Source organism: Camelina sativa, chromosome 8 (assembly GCF_030686135.1).
Source record: "Camelina sativa cultivar CO46 ecotype springtype chromosome 8, ASM3068613v1".
Classification (NCBI taxonomy): Eukaryota; Viridiplantae; Streptophyta; class Magnoliopsida; order Brassicales; family Brassicaceae; genus Camelina; species Camelina sativa.
Genome location: NC_141887.1, coordinates 15271801 through 15290636, shown reverse-complemented (window position 1 = coordinate 15290636; position 18836 = coordinate 15271801).

The window sequence follows — 18836 nt, the reverse complement described above, 5'->3', positions numbered from 1 at the left end:
CTTCAAATTCATCCCAAACTCTTACAGTTATTCAAATGCATTCAATTGTCACACATTCTGACCCTAGAAACAGTAACAAAGCTGCTTACTGCTTCGAATCAATGTTTTCTCTGTTATAGCCTGTTTCGGGACAAAATGGGTATAATTGTTGTCTAAACACTTCAAATTCATCCCAAACTCTTACAATTAGTCAAATGCATTGGATTGTCACACATTCTAACCATAGAAACAGTAATAAAGCTGTTTACTACTTCAAATCAATGTTTTCTCGGTTATAGCTTGTTTCAGGACATAATGGGTATAATTGTTGTCTAAACACTTCAAATTCAACCCGAACTCTTATAATTAGTCAATTGCATTGGATTATTATACATTCCGACCCTAGAAACAGTAACAAATCTGTTTACTGCTTCGAATCAATGTTTTCTCGGTTTTAGCCTGTTTCGGGACAAAATGGGTATAAGTGTTGTCTAAACATTCCAAATTCAACCCGAACTCTTACAATTAGTCAATTGGATTGGATCGTTACATATATTGACCCTATAAACAGTAACAAAACTGTTTACTGCTTCGAATCAATGTTTTCTCGGTTTTAGCATGTTTTCTCGGCTTAAGCTTGTTTTGGGATAAAAGAGGTTTAAGTGTTGCCTAAACACTTCAAATTCATCCCAAACTCTTCCAGTTATTCAAATGCATTCAATTGTCACACATTCTGACCCTAGAAACAGTAACAAAGCTGTTTACTGCTTCGAATCAATGTTTTCTCTGTTTTAGCCTGTTTCGGGACAAAATGGGTATAATTGTTGTCTAAACACTTCAAATTCATCCCAAACTCTTACAATTAGTCAAATGCATTGGATTGTCACACATTCTAACCATAGAAACAGTAACAAAGCTGTTTACTACTTCAAATCAATGTTTTCTCGGTTATAGCTTGTTTCAGGACATAATGGGTATAATTGTTGTCTAAACACTTCAAATTCAACCCGAACTCTTATAATTAGTCAATTGCATTGGATTATTATACATTCCAACCCTAGAAACAGTAACAAAGCTGTTTACTGCTTTGAATCAATGTTTTCTCAGTTTTAGCCTGTTTTGGGACAAAATGGGTATAAGTGTTGTCTAAACACTCCAAATTCAACCCGAACTCTTATAATTTAGTCAAATGCGTTGGATTGCTACATATTTTGACCCTATAAACAGTAACAAATCTGTTTACTGCTTTGAATCAATCTTTTCTTGGTTTTAGCCTGTTTCGGGACAAAATGGGTATAAGTGTTGTCTAAACACTCCAAATTCAACCCGAACTCTTATAATTAGTCAAATGCATTGGATTGCTACATATTTTGACCCTATAAATAGTAACAAATCTGTTTACTGCTTTGAATCAATCTTTTCTCCGTTTTAGCCTGTTTCGGGACAAAATGGGTATAAGTGTTGTCTAAACACTCCAAATTCAACCCGAACTCTTATAATTAGTCAAAGGCATTGGATTGCTACATATTTTGACCCTATAAACAGTAACAAATCTGTTTACTTCTTCGAATCAATGTTTTCTCGGTTTTAGCCTGTTTCGGGACAAAATGGGTATAAGTGTTGTCTAAACATTCCAAATTCAACCCGAACTCTTACAATTAGTCAAATGGATTGGATCGTTACATATATTGACCCTATAAACAGTAACAAAACTGTTTACTGCTTCGAATCAATGTTTTCTCGGTTTTAGCCTGTTTTCCCGGCTTAAGTTTGTTTTGGGATAAAAGAGGTTTAAGTGTTGTCTAAACACTTAAAATTCATCCCAAACTCTTACAATTATTCAAATGCATTTGATTGTCACACATTCTGACCCTAGAAACAGTAACAAAGCTGTTTACTGCTTCGAATCAATGTTTTCTCTGTTTTAGCCTGTTTTCTCGGTTTAAGCGTGTTTTGGGATAAAACAGGTTTAAGTGTTGTCTAAACACTCCTAATTCATCCAAAACTATTACAATTAGTGAAGAGCATTGGATTGTCACACATTCTGACCCTAGAAGCAGTAGCAAAGCTGTTTACTGCTTTGAATCAATGTTTCCTTGGTTTTAGCATGTTTCGGGACAAAATGGGTATAAGTGTTGTGTAAACACTTCAAATTCAACCCGAACTCTTATAATTAGTCAATTGCATTGGATTATTATACATTCCGACCCTAGAAACAGTAACAAAGCTGTTTACTGCTTTGAATCAATGTTTTCTCAGTTTTAGCCTGTTTTGGGACAAAATGGGTATAAGTGTTGTCTAAACACTCCAAATTCAACCCGAACTCTTATAATTAGTCAAATGCATTGGATTGCTACATATTTTGACCCTATAAACAGTAACAAATCTGTTTACTGCTTTGAATCAATCTTTTCTTGGTTTTAGCCTGTTTCGGGACAAAATGGGTATAAGTGTTGTCTAAACACTCCAAATTCAACCTGAACTCTTATAATTAGTCAAATGCATTGGATTGCTACATATTTTGACCCTATAAATAGTAACAAATCTGTTTACTGCTTTGAATCAATCTTTTCTCCGTTTTAGCCTGTTTCGGGACAAAATGGGTATAAGTGTTGTCTAAACACTCCAAATTCAACCCGAACTCTTATAATTAGTCAAATGCATTGGATTGCTACATATTTTGACCCTATAAACAGTAACAAATCTGTTTACTGCTTCGAATCAATGTTTTCTCGGTTTTAGCCTGTTTCGGGACAAAATGGGTATAAGTGTTGTCTAAACATTCCAAATTCAACCCGAACTCTTACAATTAGTCAATTGGATTGGATCGTTACATATATTGACCCTATAAACAGTAACAAAACTGTTTACTGCTTCGAATCAATGTTTTCTCGGTTTTAGCATGTTTTCTCGGCTTAAGCTTGTTTTGGGATAAAAGAGGTTTAAGTGTTGCCTAAACACTTCAAATTCATCCCAAACTCTTCCAGTTATTCAAATGCATTCAATTGTCACACATTCTGACCCTAGAAACAGTAACAAAGCTGTTTACTGCTTCGAATCAATGTTTTCTCTGTTTTAGCCTGTTTCGGGACAAAATGGGTATAATTGTTGTCTAAACACTTCAAATTCATCCCAAACTCTTACAATTAGTCAAATGCATTGGATTGTCACACATTCTAACCATAGAAACAGTAACAAAGCTGTTTACTACTTCAAATCAATGTTTTCTCGGTTATAGCTTGTTTCAGGACATAATGGGTATAATTGTTGTCTAAACACTTCAAATTCAACCCGAACTCTTATAATTAGTCAATTGCATTGGATTATTATACATTCCGACCCTAGAAACAGTAACAAAGCTGTTTACTGCTTTGAATCAATGTTTTCTCAGTTTTAGCCTGTTTTGGGACAAAATGGGTATAAGTGTTGTCTAAACACTCCAAATTCAACCCGAACTCTTATAATTTAGTCAAATGCGTTGGATTGCTACATATTTTGACCCTATAAACAGTAACAAATCTGTTTACTGCTTTGAATCAATCTTTTCTTGGTTTTAGCCTGTTTCGGGACAAAATGGGTATAAGTGTTGTCTAAACACTCCAAATTCAACCCGAACTCTTATAATTAGTCAAATGCATTGGATTGCTACATATTTTGACCCTATAAATAGTAACAAATCTGTTTACTGCTTTGAATCAATCTTTTCTCCGTTTTAGCCTGTTTCGGGACAAAATGGGTATAAGTGTTGTCTAAACACTCCAAATTCAACCCGAACTCTTATAATTAGTCAAAGGCATTGGATTGCTACATATTTTGACCCTATAAACAGTAACAAATCTGTTTACTGCTTCGAATCAATGTTTTCTCGGTTTTAGCCTGTTTCGGGACAAAATGGGTATAAGTGTTGTCTAAACATTCCAAATTCAACCCGAACTCTTATAATTAGTCAAATGGATTGGATCGTTACATATATTGACCCTATAAACAGTAACAAAACTGTTTACTGCTTCGAATCAATGTTTTCTCGGTTTTAGCATGTTTTCTCGGCTTAAGCTTGTTTTGGGATAAAAGAGGTTTAAGTGTTGCCTAAACACTTCAAATTCATCCCAAACTCTTACAGTTATTCAAATGCATTCAATTGTCACACATTCTGACCCTAGAAACAGTAACAAAGCTGCTTACTGCTTCGAATCAATGTTTTCTCTGTTATAGCCTGTTTCGGGACAAAATGGGTATAATTGTTGTCTAAACACTTCAAATTCATCCCAAACTCTTACAATTAGTCAAATGCATATTAGAATGTACCAAGGAGGAGAGAGGAGAGGCCGGTAAGGCCGAGCCTTGGAAGAAGAGAAGACAGGCCGGAAAGGCCATGTAAAGGCCGGTAAGGCCATGTCCGTGTCCGTGAGCGACCATGTACCGTGTCCGGTACCATGTACCGTGTCCGTGAACGGACCCATGTCCGGTGAGCGGCCAGTTAGGCCGTGAACACATTGAAGAGAAGGCCCGTCCGTACAGGCCCGTCCGTACAGGCCCGTCCGTACAGGCCCGTCCGTACGATGAAGAGAAGGCCCGTCCGTACGGTCGTGCTCTTAGGGCTGCTCTCGGTCCATGTGATGGAAAGGCCGAAGTTTGAGTGGCTTAGGAGAAGGAAAACGAGGCCTTACAAGAGAGAGAGGCCCATCTCACAAGGAAAAGGAAGGAAGAAGAAGATTCACGTGAGCGTTTGGTGAAGGAAGGAAGTCGCTTTCACCAAGTTGAATTGAGAACGTCCCTATCACCTTCTTCTTCTCTCTTTGTGTCTAACGGTCATATGACCTTCTTCTCCTATATTAATGTATAATCTCTCATATGTAAAATACATCACATCACAACATTATCTAATAGAAGAGAATCCGATTTCCCCTCTCTACTTGTGTTCTTGTTCATATTCACAATGTAGATTGTTTAGGTGATTAGCGGTTAGGGGCTGCCCTTATGGCAGCCTAATTCTCTTCTCAAACCCACCTAAACTCTTCTTATTTACTGCTTTACTTAGCCTAGATTACTGATTCTTAATCCTCCTTCTCCTAAGTACACAAACTCTAAGTGTTGTGATACTAGAAGAGGATAAGTCTCAAACTAGTGCTTCTCCTAGTTAGGATCCGCTTACTCTCTAGTATTTGGGTTCTATCTAGCTTGTTTATGGGGAGTTCATCACAAGTTGATGTTCTCTCCTCCCCCTTGAGAATGAGTTAGTTTGTTGTGCGTAAAGGGGGATTCATTCACCAAGTGTTTGTCTACCCTCTCTTGTGAGCTTTGTCTCATAAATCCCAACATGGTATCAGAGCAGGTTCTGTTCTTGGTGATTTAAACTCATTCTCAAAGTCGTTTTCTTAGGAGTTAGCTTAGTTAAAGTTTTAGACTTTGCTTAAGTGTTAAATCGCTTAGCTTAGTTTCTTTAAAGCTTTAATTTTGCTTTTGTTGATTAAATCGATTCTCTAGCAGCTCATTGTTGAGTAAGCTTGGTCTCTTGTCTTGTTAGAATTTGTAGACCAAGTGTGTGGAAAGAAATCGATTTTACAAGCCCCATCCTTAAGCTTTACCGATTTGGTAATAGCTTTGTTTATTTTGGGATGTGTGGGAAGTGATGAACCATTGAGCAAATTGTGTTGTTCATGGTGAGGATTCACGGTTCTTGTGTGCTTGTATGAGCCACGAAATTCTTAGGATTTAGTTCTCTTAGGATTTAGTTAATTTTCCTCTAAAGGTTTAATTTTGCTTTTGTTAAATTTCCTTTAAAGTTTAATTACTAAATCACTTCTTCTTCTTCTCAAGGTTGAGAAAGCTTTGTTTCTGGTCATATGGTGTGTCCAGGTTCGAGTTTGAGGAAGAGAGAGACTTTGTTTTAGCATGTAGAGCCCGCTTGGTCAAATAGATTCAAGTTGGTCCAAGATGCATTCTTTTAACCGTTGGACAATAGGCTGTTCCAAAGGCTTTTGTTGTTTCTTCTTTGCTTGGGACCACGAAAAACATCTTCTATATGTTATCTTCGTGGATCTAAAGCCTTAATCTCTTGTAGAACACTTGTTTAAGTGATTCTACAAGGAGTTTTGTTGTTAAACCTTTGGAGAAACTAATTTTCCATAAGGTCCATTGTGTTTCAGCCATTAAAGCACCAAAAGAGATTGTCTTCTTGGATGTTCTTGGCTGTCAAAGCTTCTTTCAACTCAAGAAAACAGAGTTAAACTCTGTCCATAAGAACTCTTGAGCAGATTCTCTATTCTACTCTCCATTCATCTTATACTACCGCCTATACTCTCCCTTATACTCTCACTTTCTATACTCTTGGTTACTGATTCTCTGTTCTCTATTTATACTCTTAATTATTCTCTAAATTCTATTTTATTTTTCAGTAATATTCTCTATACTCTAATCTCTAACAATCTCTTGTTTAGAATCTGTTCCATTGATTTTTGGTTTCAGTTTCAGCATTGAAGATTGTGTGGAGCTCGCTCACTATCTCAAGGAGAAGAAGTGGCGAGGTTGAAGGCTACAAGATAGCCATGTAAGAGCGCAGCACAATGCCTGGAGTTAGAACCAAGGGCCACCAAGTCTTTGTTAAGCTGGTGGAAGGTGATGAATCAGTCCAAGAGCATGTGTGTTAGTGCCAAGTTGTTGATCGGATGTGCACAATGGTCTTTAGGAAAGGTGATGCACAAGGTTTCAACTGTTGATTGGATGTGCACAAGAACGGTGATGCACAAGGCTTCAACTGAGGTGATGAGGTTTCAGCCCATCATCAAGTAAAGGTTACGGGGGAGATCAAGTGACTTCAGACCGTACCTCACAGATTCTGCTCGGCCACAAGCAAAAGTCTTTACTTAAAGCTCAGCCGAAGCGTCTCAAAGATCGACTCGGACGAAACCCTTCCACTGCGATTCGGCTTCCGCGTTCTTCATTAAAGTTCGAGACCACAGAGTCATCTTGCCAGTGGAAGTGGAATCATACCAATCCGAGCAGCCGTTCGAAAGTTATGTCCGATTCAGTGGGCATGTGTCAGTCTGACAAATAAAACTGACCGGGTTTAAAACCATGGTTAGAGGAGCGGTCTCAAGGAGGAATTCCAAACCGCAACAGTGATCAACTCTCTCCCTCCTATCCATCAAAACACCATAAAGGCTGTGCTCTAAACTCTTCTCTATTTTAATTCATAAATTCATTATCTTAGCTCTATTACTAGTCTTTACTCTTTAATATGTTCTTTTAAAGTTTTCTTTAGAATTTTCTTTGATATTCCTCATAGCAAACACTTATTCTTTTCTTCTTTATCACTTGTTTCAAGGGTGAAGGAGACTATGAGAGCCTCAAAAGAAAATTCGAGAAGTGCAAGCTTGGAGAGATCATATGAAGTGAGTTCAAGGCAAGAAGGGCTAAGGAGTGTAGCGGTTCAAAGGCCTGAAGAGGAGAGAGCTGGTTCTTGACAAACCAAGATCAATGGGACATCATGGATAGTGGAGTCTATACTCTTTTTCCCTTAACAAAGTTTTATCCCAAGAGGTTTTCTTTGTTGAGGTTTTTTAATGAGGTAGATGACACTAGTCCACCCTTGATCTTTGGTCCCCATGGTGTCCCACCGATCAAGCGTGCGGGGGAGTATTAGAATGTACCAAGGAGGAGAGAGGAGAGGCCGGTAAGGCCGAGCCTTGGAAGAAGAGAAGACAGGCCGGAAAGGCCATGTAAAGGCCGGTAAGGCCATGTCCGTGTCCGTGAGCGACCATGTACCGTGTCCGGTACCATGTACCGTGTCCGTGAACGGACCCATGTCCGGTGAGCGGCCAGTTAGGCCGTGAACACATTGAAGAGAAGGCCCGTCCGTACAGGCCCGTCCGTACAGGCCCGTCCGTACAGGCCCGTCCGTACGATGAAGAGAAGGCCCGTCCGTACGGTCGTGCTCTTAGGGCTGCTCTCGGTCCATGTGATGGAAAGGCCGAAGTTTGAGTGGCTTAGGAGAAGGAAAACGAGGCCTTACAAGAGAGAGAGGCCCATCTCACAAGGAAAAGGAAGGAAGAAGAAGATTCACGTGAGCGTTTGGTGAAGGAAGGAAGTCGCTTTCACCAAGTTGAATTGAGAACGTCCCTATCACCTTCTTCTTCTCTCTTTGTGTCTAACGGTCATATGACCTTCTTCTCCTATATTAATGTATAATCTCTCATATGTAAAATACATCACATCACAACATTATCTAATAGAAGAGAATCCGATTTCCCCTCTCTACTTGTGTTCTTGTTCATATTCACAATGTAGATTGTTTAGGTGATTAGCGGTTAGGGGCTGCCCTTATGGCAGCCTAATTCTCTTCTCAAACCCACCTAAACTCTTCTTATTTACTGCTTTACTTAGCCTAGATTACTGATTCTTAATCCTCCTTCTCCTAAGTACACAAACTCTAAGTGTTGTGATACTAGAAGAGGATAAGTCTCAAACTAGTGCTTCTCCTAGTTAGGATCCGCTTACTCTCTAGTATTTGGGTTCTATCTAGCTTGTTTATGGGGAGTTCATCACAAGTTGATGTTCTCTCCTCCCCCTTGAGAATGAGTTAGTTTGTTGTGGGTAAAGGGGGATTCATTCACCAAGTGTTTGTCTACCCTCTCTTGTGAGCTTTGTCTCATAAATCCCAACAATGCATTGGATTGTCACACATTCTAACCATAGAAACAGTAATAAAGCTGTTTACTACTTCAAATCAATGTTTTCTCGGTTATAGCTTGTTTCAGGACATAATGGGTATAATTGTTGTCTAAACACTTCAAATTCAACCCGAACTCTTATAATTAGTCAATTGCATTGGATTATTATACATTCCGACCCTAGAAACAGTAACAAAGCTGTTTACTGCTTTGAATCAATGTTTTCTCAGTTTTAGCCTGTTTTGGGACAAAATGGGTATAAGTGTTGTCTAAACACTCCAAATTCAACCCGAACTCTTATAATTAGTCAAATGCATTGGACTGTTACATATATTGACCCTATAAACAGTAACAAAACTGTTTACTGCTTCGAATCAATGTTTTCTCTGTTTTAGCCTGTTTTCCCGGCTTAAGTTTGTTTTGGGATAAAAGAGGTTTAAGTGTTGTCTAAACACTTAAAATTCATCCCAAACTCTTACAATTATTCAAATGCATTCGATTGTCACACATTCTGACCCTAGAAACAGTAACAAAGCTGTTTACTGCTTCGAATCAATGTTTTCTCTGTTTTAGCCTGTTTTCTCGGTTTAAGCGTGTTTTGGGATAAAACAGGTTTAAGTGTTGTCTAAACACTCCTAATTCATCCAAAACTATTATAATTAGTGAAGAGCATTGGATTGTCACACATTCTGACCCTAGAAGCAGTAGCAAAGCTGTTTACTGCTTTGAATCAATGTTTCCTTGGTTTTAGCATGTTTCGGGACAAAATGGGTATAAGTGTTGTCTAAACACTTCAAATTCAACCCGAACTCTTATAATTAGTCAATTGCATTGGATTATTATACATTCCGACCCTAGAAACAGTAACAAAGCTGTTTACTGCTTTGAATCAATGTTTTCTCAGTTTTAGCCTGTTTTGGGACAAAATGGGTATAAGTGTTGTCTAAACACTCCAAATTCAACCCGAACTCTTATAATTTAGTCAAATGCGTTGGATTGCTACATATTTTGACCCTATAAACAGTAACAAATCTGTTTACTGCTTTGAATCAATCTTTTCTTGGTTTTAGCCTGTTTCGGGACAAAATGGGTATAAGTGTTGTCTAAACACTCCAAATTCAACCCGAACTCTTATAATTAGTCAAATGCATTGGATTGCTACATATTTTGACCCTATAAATAGTAACAAATCTGTTTACTGCTTTGAATCAATCTTTTCTCCGTTTTAGCCTGTTTCGGGACAAAATGGGTATAAGTGTTGTCTAAACACTCCAAATTCAACCCGAACTCTTATAATTAGTCAAAGGCATTGGATTGCTACATATTTTGACCCTATAAACAGTAACAAATCTGTTTACTGCTTCGAATCAATGTTTTCTCGGTTTTAGCCTGTTTCGGGACAAAATGGGTATAAGTGTTGTCTAAACATTCCAAATTCAACCCGAACTCTTACAATTAGTCAAATGGATTGGATCGTTACATATATTGACCCTATAAACAGTAACAAAACTGTTTACTGCTTCGAATCAATGTTTTCTCGGTTTTAGCCTGTTTTCCCGGCTTAAGTTTGTTTTGGGATAAAAGAGGTTTAAGTGTTGTCTAAACACTTAAAATTCATCCCAAACTCTTACAATTATTCAAATGCATTCGATTGTCACACATTCTGACCCTAGAAACAGTAACAAAGCTGTTTACTGCTTCGAATCAATGTTTTCTCTGTTTTAGCCTGTTTTCTCGGTTTAAGCGTGTTTTGGGATAAAACAGGTTTAAGTGTTGTCTAAACACTCCTAATTCATCCAAAACTATTACAATTAGTGAAGAGCATTGGATTGTCACACATTCTGACCCTAGAAGCAGTAGCAAAGCTGTTTACTGCTTTGAATCAATGTTTCCTTGGTTTTAGCATGTTTCGGGACAAAATGGGTATAAGTGTTGTGTAAACACTTCAAATTCAACCCGAACTCTTATAATTAGTCAATTGCATTGGATTATTATACATTCCGACCCTAGAAACAGTAACAAAGCTGTTTACTGCTTTGAATCAATCTTTTCTCGGTTTTAGCCTGTTTCGGGACAAAATGGGTATAAGTGTTGTCTAAACACTCCAAATTCAACCCGAACTCTTATAATTAGTCAAATGCATTGGATTGCTACATATTTTGACCCTATAAACAGTAACAAATCTGTTTACTGCTTTGAATCAATCTTTTCTCCGTTTTAGCCTGTTTCGGGACAAAATGGGTATAAGTGTTGTCTAAACACTCCAAATTCAACCCGAACTCTTATAATTAGTCAAATGCATTGGATTGCTACATATTTTGACCCTATAAACAGTAACAAATCTGTTTACTGCTTCGAATCAATGTTTTCTCGGTTTTAGCCTGTTTCGGGACAAAATGGGTATAAGTGTTGTCTAAACATTCCAAATTCAACCCGAACTCTTATAATTACTCAAATGGATTGGACTGTTACATATATTGACCCTATAAACAGTAACAAAACTGTTTACTGCTTCGAATCAATGTTTTCTCGGTTTTAGCATGTTTTCTCGGCTTAAGCTTGTTTTGGGATAAAAGAGGTTTAAGTGTTGCCTAAACACTTCAAATTCATCCTAAACTCTTACAGTTATTCAAATGCATTCAATTGTCACACATTCTGACCCTAGAAACAGTAACAAAGCTGCTTACTGCTTCGAATCAATGTTTTCTCTGTTATAGCCTGTTTCGGGACAAAATGGGTATAATTGTTGTCTAAACACTTCAAATTCATCCCAAACTCTTACAATTAGTCAAATGCATTGGATTGTCACACATTCTAACCATAGAAACAGTAACAAAGTTGTTTACTACTTAAAATCAATGTTTTCTCGGTTATAGCTTGTTTCAGGACATAATGGGTATAATTGTTGTCTAAACACTTCAAATTCAACCCGAACTCTTATAATTAGTCAATTGCATTGGATTATTATACATTCCGACCCTAGAAACAGTAACAAAGCTGTTTACTGCTTTGAATCAATGTTTTCTCAGTTTTAGCCTGTTTTGGGACAAAATGGGTATAAGTGTTGTCTAAACACTCCAAATTCAACCCGAACTCTTATAATTAGTCAAATGCATTGGACTGTTACATATATTGACCCTATAAACAGTAACAAAACTGTTTACTGCTTCGAATCAATGTTTTCTTGGTTTTAGCCTGTTTTCCCGGCTTAAGTTTGTTTTGGGATAAAAGAGGTTTAAGTGTTGTCTAAACACTTAAAATTCATCCCAAACTCTTACAATTATTCAAATGCATTCGATTGTCACACATTCTGACCCTAGAAACAGTAACAAAGCTGTTTACTGCTTCGAATCAATGTTTTCTCTGTTTTAGCCTGTTTTCTCGGTTTAAGCGTGTTTTGGGATAAAACAGGTTTAAGTGTTGTCTAAACACTCCTAATTCATCCAAAACTATTACAATTAGTGAAGAGCATTGGATTGTCACACATTCTGACCCTAGAAGCAGTAGCAAAGCTGTTTACTGCTTTGAATCAATGTTTCCTTGGTTTATCATGTTTCGGGACAAAATGGGTATAAGTGTTGTCTAAACACTTCAAATTCAACCCGAACTCTTATAATTAGTCAATTGCATTGGATTATTATATATTCCGACCCTAGAAACAGTAACAAAGCTGTTTACTACTTTGAGTCAATGTTTTCTCAGTTTTAGCCTGTTTTGGGACAAAATGGGTATAAGTGTTGTCTAAACACTCCAAATTCAACCCGAACTCTTATAATTAGTCAAATGCATTGGATTGCTACATATTTTGACCCTATAAACAGTAACAAATCTGTTTACTGCTTTGAATCAATCTTTTCTCCGTTTTAGCCTGTTTCGGGACAAAATGGGTATAAGTGTTGTCTAAACACTCCAAATTCAACCCGAACTCTTATAATTAGTCAAATGCATTGGATTGCTACATATTTTGACCCTATAAACAGTAACAAATCTGTTTACTGCTTCGAATCAATGTTTTCTCGGTTTTAGCCTGTTTCGGGACAAAATGGGTATAAGTGTTGTCTAAACATTCCAAATTCAACCCGAACTCTTATAATTACTCAAATGGATTGGACTGTTACATATATTGACCCTATAAACAGTAACAAAACTGTTTACTGCTTCGAATCAATGTTTTCTCGGTTTTAGCATGTTTTCTCGGCTTAAGCTTGTTTTGGGATAAAAGAGGTTTAAGTGTTGCCTAAACACTTCAAATTCATCCTAAACTCTTACAGTTATTCAAATGCATTCAATTGTCACACATTCTGACCCTAGAAACAGTAACAAAGCTGCTTACTGCTTCGAATCAATGTTTTCTCTGTTATAGCCTGTTTCGGGACAAAATGGGTATAATTGTTGTCTAAACACTTCAAATTCATCCCAAACTCTTACAATTAGTCAAATGCATTGGATTGTCACACATTCTAACCATAGAAACAGTAACAAAGCTGTTTACTACTTAAAATCAATGTTTTCTCGGTTATAGCTTGTTTCAGGACATAATGGGTATAATTGTTGTCTAAACACTTCAAATTCAACCCGAACTCTTATAATTAGTCAATTGCATTGGATTATTATACATTCCGACCCTAGAAACAGTAACAAAGCTGTTTACTGCTTTGAATCAATGTTTTCTCAGTTTTAGCCTGTTTTGGGACAAAATGGGTATAAGTGTTGTCTAAACACTCCAAATTCAACCCGAACTCTTATAATTAGTCAAATGCATTGGACTGTTACATATATTGACCCTATAAACAGTAACAAAACTGTTTACTGCTTCGAATCAATGTTTTCTTGGTTTTAGCCTGTTTTCCCGGCTTAAGTTTGTTTTGGGATAAAAGAGGTTTAAGTGTTGTCTAAACACTTAAAATTCATCCCAAACTCTTACAATTATTCAAATGCATTCGATTGTCACACATTCTGACCCTAGAAACAGTAACAAAGCTGTTTACTGCTTCGAATCAATGTTTTCTCTGTTTTAGCCTGTTTTCTCGGTTTAAGCGTGTTTTGGGATAAAACAGGTTTAAGTGTTGTCTAAACACTCCTAATTCATCCAAAACTATTACAATTAGTGAAGAGCATTGGATTGTCACACATTCTGACCCTAGAAGCAGTAGCAAAGCTGTTTACTGCTTTGAATCAATGTTTCCTTGGTTTATCATGTTTCGGGACAAAATGGGTATAAGTGTTGTCTAAACACTTCAAATTCAACCCGAACTCTTATAATTAGTCAATTGCATTGGATTATTATATATTCCGACCCTAGAAACAGTAACAAAGCTGTTTACTACTTTGAGTCAATGTTTTCTCAGTTTTAGCCTGTTTTGGGACAAAATGGGTATAAGTGTTGTCTAAACACTCCAAATTCAACCCGAACTCTTATAATTAGTCAAATGCATTGGATTGCTACATATTTTGACCCTATAAACAGTAACAAATCTGTTTACTGCTTTGAATCAATCTTTTCTCGGTTTTAGCCTGTTTCGGGACAAATTGGGTATAAGTGTTGTCTAAACACTCCAAATTCAACCCGAACTCTTATAATTAGTCAAATGCATTGGACTGTTACATATATTGACCCTATAAACAGTAACAAAACTGTTTACTGCTTCGAATCAATGTTTTCTCGGTTTTAGCCTGTTTTCCCGGCTTAAGTTTGTTTTGGGATAAAACAGGTTTAAGTGTTGTCTAAACACTCCTAATTCATCCACAACTCTTACAATTAGTGAAGAGCATTGGATTGTCACACATTCCGACCCTAGAAACAGTAACAAAGCTGTTTACTGCTTTGAATCAATGTTTTCTCAGTTTTAGCCTGTTTCGGGACAAAATGGGTATAAGTGTTGTCTAAACACTTCAAATTCAATCCGAACTCTTATAATTAGTCAAATGCATTGGATTGCTACATATTTTGACCCTATAAACAGTAAAAAATCTGTTTACTGCTTCGAATCAATCTTTTCTCGGTTTTAGCCTGTTTCGGGACAAATTGGGTATAAGTGTTGTCTAAACACTCCAAATTCAACCCGAACTCTTACAATTAGTCAAATGCATTGGATTGCTACATATTTTGACCCTATAAACAGTAACAAATCTGTTTACTGCTTTGAATCAATCTTTTCTCGGTTTTAGCCTGTTTCGGGACAAAATGGGTATAAGTGTTGTCTAAACACTCCAAATTCAACCCGAACTCTTATAATTAGTCAAATGCATTGGATTGCAACATATTTTGACCCTATAAACAGTAACAAATCTGTTTACTGCTTTGAATCAATCTTTTCTCGGTTTTAGCCTGTTTCGGGACAAAATGGGTATAAGTGTTGTCTAAACACTCCAAATTCAACCCGAACTCTTATAATTAGTCAAATGCATTGGATTGCTACATATTTTGACCCTATAAACAGTAACAAATCTGTTTACTGCTTCGAATCAATGTTTTCTATTGATCAAGAGAATAAGCCTAAGGCAGCCATGGCCGTCCGTACAATTATGGGGCCGTCCGTACAACCAAGCAATAAGGCCGAGTCATGTAAGTGTGTAAAGACAATGAGGAGGCCTGCTCTCCTTAGGCCCATGAGAAGGATCTAGAATGTCGCTTGTAGCCGTTAGAGAGGAGGAACAAGTGGAGTCACGGGTTATGTTGTGTTTAAGGAGACTAGGACGGGTCACTATCACCGTTGGGATTAGTTCTATCTCTCTCCTTGTCCCTATCACTTATACGATCGGTTGGTAGAGGGTGTAGCCCTAATTTTCCCTTGATATATATAGGCTTTAGCCTACATTGTAATATGTATTCTTATGGAACAATAACCTAATCTTTTCTTCTTCCTCATTCTCTTTGTCTACCGATATCTCTCATCAATCTCTTGATTCTCTTCTTTATTCTACAAAGTCTTACATGGTATCAGAGCAAGTTCTTCGATTCTCTACAGTCTAATCTCATTCTCCTACTCATTTCTACACTCTAGTCTCCTTATCTTCGTTTCTTCTTACTCGCATCTCTTTTATTCTCCGGGTAAAAGCTTTACCCATCGGTCCATAGAAATCCGACCATGGAAAACGCCAAGCCCATTGTTTCACCGGTTGTCCTAAAGGGGACAAACTACTTGCTGTGGACAAGAACCACAAGAACCGCCCTTGGAGGTCGTGGCCTTTGGAGTCATGTCGAGTCCGACTATGTCCCAAAGAAAAACCCCAAAGGAGAGGACGCTTCCGAGGCGGAAGCGGAGGAAGAGAGCGAGAGGAAGGCCAAATGGTTCCAAGAAGACCAAGTTGTCCTATCTGTTCTCCAAAACTCTCTGGACACGCCTATCCTTGAGGCCTACTCATATTGCGAGACGGCCAAGGAACTGTGGGAAACACTTAAAGGCGTGTATGGTAATGTCTCTAACATGACTAGAGTCTTTGAGGTCAAAAAGGCCATAAATGATCTTAACCAAGATGATGTGGAGTTCACTAAGCATCTTGGTAAGTTCCGTGCACTATGGTCCGAGCTTGACATGTTGCGGCCAAGTACACTTGAGGCAAGTGTGCTAAACGAAAGAAAGGAGCAAGACAAAGTCTTCGGACTCCTACTTACCTTGAACCCGTCCTTCAACGACCTCTTGAAGCACATCCTAAGGGCAGAGAAGCTCCCCTCCTTTGAAGATATTTGCTCCCAAATTCAGAAAGAGCAAGGATCCCTTGATTTGTTTAGCGGTAAGGGGGAGCTTGCTTCGGCCAACAAAGGAATGTACAAGCAAGAGGAGAGGAAGTTGTTGGTGTGCGACCACTGCAAGAAGCGGGGTCATCTGAAAGACAAGTGCTGGGTTCTCCATCCTCATCTCAAGCCGGCCAAGTTCAAAGCCAACCTCTCAAAGGAAGCGGTTAGCGATAAAGGAGCCGGATCATCAAAGCAGGGAGATGAGGTGGCCATGACCGCAGCCTACGGAGATGTGGTGAGGAAGTCAGACCTTGAGGCTCTCATCCGCTCCATTGCTTCACTCAAGGAGTCTGGTATCTCTTTCTTTACTTCTAGGCCTAGCAAATCGCTTGTTATTGACTCGGGAGCCTCACATCATATGATTAGTAACCCTAGTTTAATTGACAACATAAAACCGGCCTTAGGAAATGTTGTTATTGCAAATGGAGAACAAATACCAGTAAAGGGAATAGGGGACTTGAAACTATTTGATAAAACCTCAAAAGCTTTCTTTATGCCTACCTTTACCTCCAATTTACTATCGGTTAAGAGGGCCACAAATGATTTGAATTGTTATGCAATCTTTGGTCCTAACAATGTTTATTTTCAGGATATTGAGACTGGAAAGGTTCTTGGAGAAGGGCAAGGGAGTGGAGATCTCTATGTCCTAGAGAAAACCGATCCAAATTTATCCTCTACTAAGTCTTGTTTTGTTGTTGATTCGAATATGGTGTGGCATGCTAGGCTAGGCCACCCACATTCACGTGCTTTAGGGTTGATGTTTCCTAATATTTCTTTTGATAATTCTACTTGTGAACCTTGTATTCTTGGAAAACATTGCAAGTCTATCTTTCCTAAGTCAACTACTATTTATGAGAATTGTTTTGATTTAGTTCACTCAGATGTTTGGACATCACCATGCCTATCTAGAGATAATAACAAGTATTTTGTGACTTTTATTGATGAAAAATCAAAATACACTTGGATTACCTTGTTGCCATCTAAAGATAGAGTATTTGATGCCTTTATCAATTTTCAAAATTATGTGACTAATCACTTCAATGCTAAACTTAAGGTACTTAGGTCTGATAATGGGGGGGAATACACAAGTTGCAAGTTCAAAGAACATCTCTCCAAGCATGGCATTCTCCATCAAACTAGTTGTCCCTACACGCCACAACAAAATGGTGTGGCCGAGAGGAAGAACCGGCACCTCATGGAAGTGGCGCGGGCAATCATGTTCCATTCAAGTGTTCCTAAACGATATTGGGGTGATGCCGTGATGACTGCATGCTACCTAATCAACCGAACACCAACTAGAGTTCTTCATGACTTATCTCCATTTGAAGTACTAAACAAATTTAAACCATCTCTTGATCACTTACGAGTTTTCGGCTGTGTTTGTTTTGTGTTAGTACCAGGAGAACAAAGGAGTAAGCTGGATGCCAAAAGTACAAAGTGTATGTTCATTGGCTACTCCACCACACAAAAGGGGTACAAATGTTATGATCCGGCCACAAGTCGACTATATGTCTCTCGAGATGTCCGGTTTCTAGAACATGTGGGCTACCATGACAAGAGGGATTGGAACAGCCTTAAAGATCTCTCTCACTCACCTAATGACCGAGCTTCGAGTCTACGGTTCCTTCTTGATCACCTTGGCAACCCATCTCCACCAACGGGTGCCGTGCGGCCAACACTAAGTCAAATTTCTACCGATGGTGGGTCTGACCAAGGAGATGCAAATGACAATGGTTCAGCCCAAGATGGTGAATCTCTCGAGTCTGGCCTACCCATAACCGGTGTTCCCGTCCCTGGCCCTACAACGGACACGCATGCTCCGGCGGCGGCCTCTACCGAGGAAAACACGGAGACGGCTCCTACGGACGGTACGTCCACCGTGTTGCCTAGCGTGGATCCACTTCCGGCACCAGTCCTGCGTCGGAGCACCAGACCTCGATCGGATCCCTCCACTTGGAAGAACAAGCGTGTCTATTACAACAGCCAAGCTGTCGCTCATCCCATTCAGTCCGTTTGTTCCCTTGAGCTGTTACCTGCTGATCACCAAGCTTTCTTCGGCCAAGTGGACGCCAATTGGATCCCGCAGACATATGATGAAGCCAAGGAACATCAAGTTTGGTTAGATGCGGTCAAGGATGAAACTGGCGCCATGATCCGGAATCATACGTGGGACGAATCGGATCTTCCTCAAGGCAAGCGGGCAGTTAGCTCCAAATGGGTGTTTACCATAAAGTATTTGAGCAATGGTGACATTGAACGGCATAAAGCCAGGTTAGTGGCCCGTGGCTTCACCCAAACCTATGGCGCGGACTACACGGACACCTTTGCACCCGTGGCCAAGCTCCATACGGTTCGGGTTGTGCTGTCTCTTGCTGTCAACCTCTCATGGGACTTATGGCAGATGGATGTGAAGAACGCCTTCCTTCAAGGTGAATTTGATGAAGAAGTGT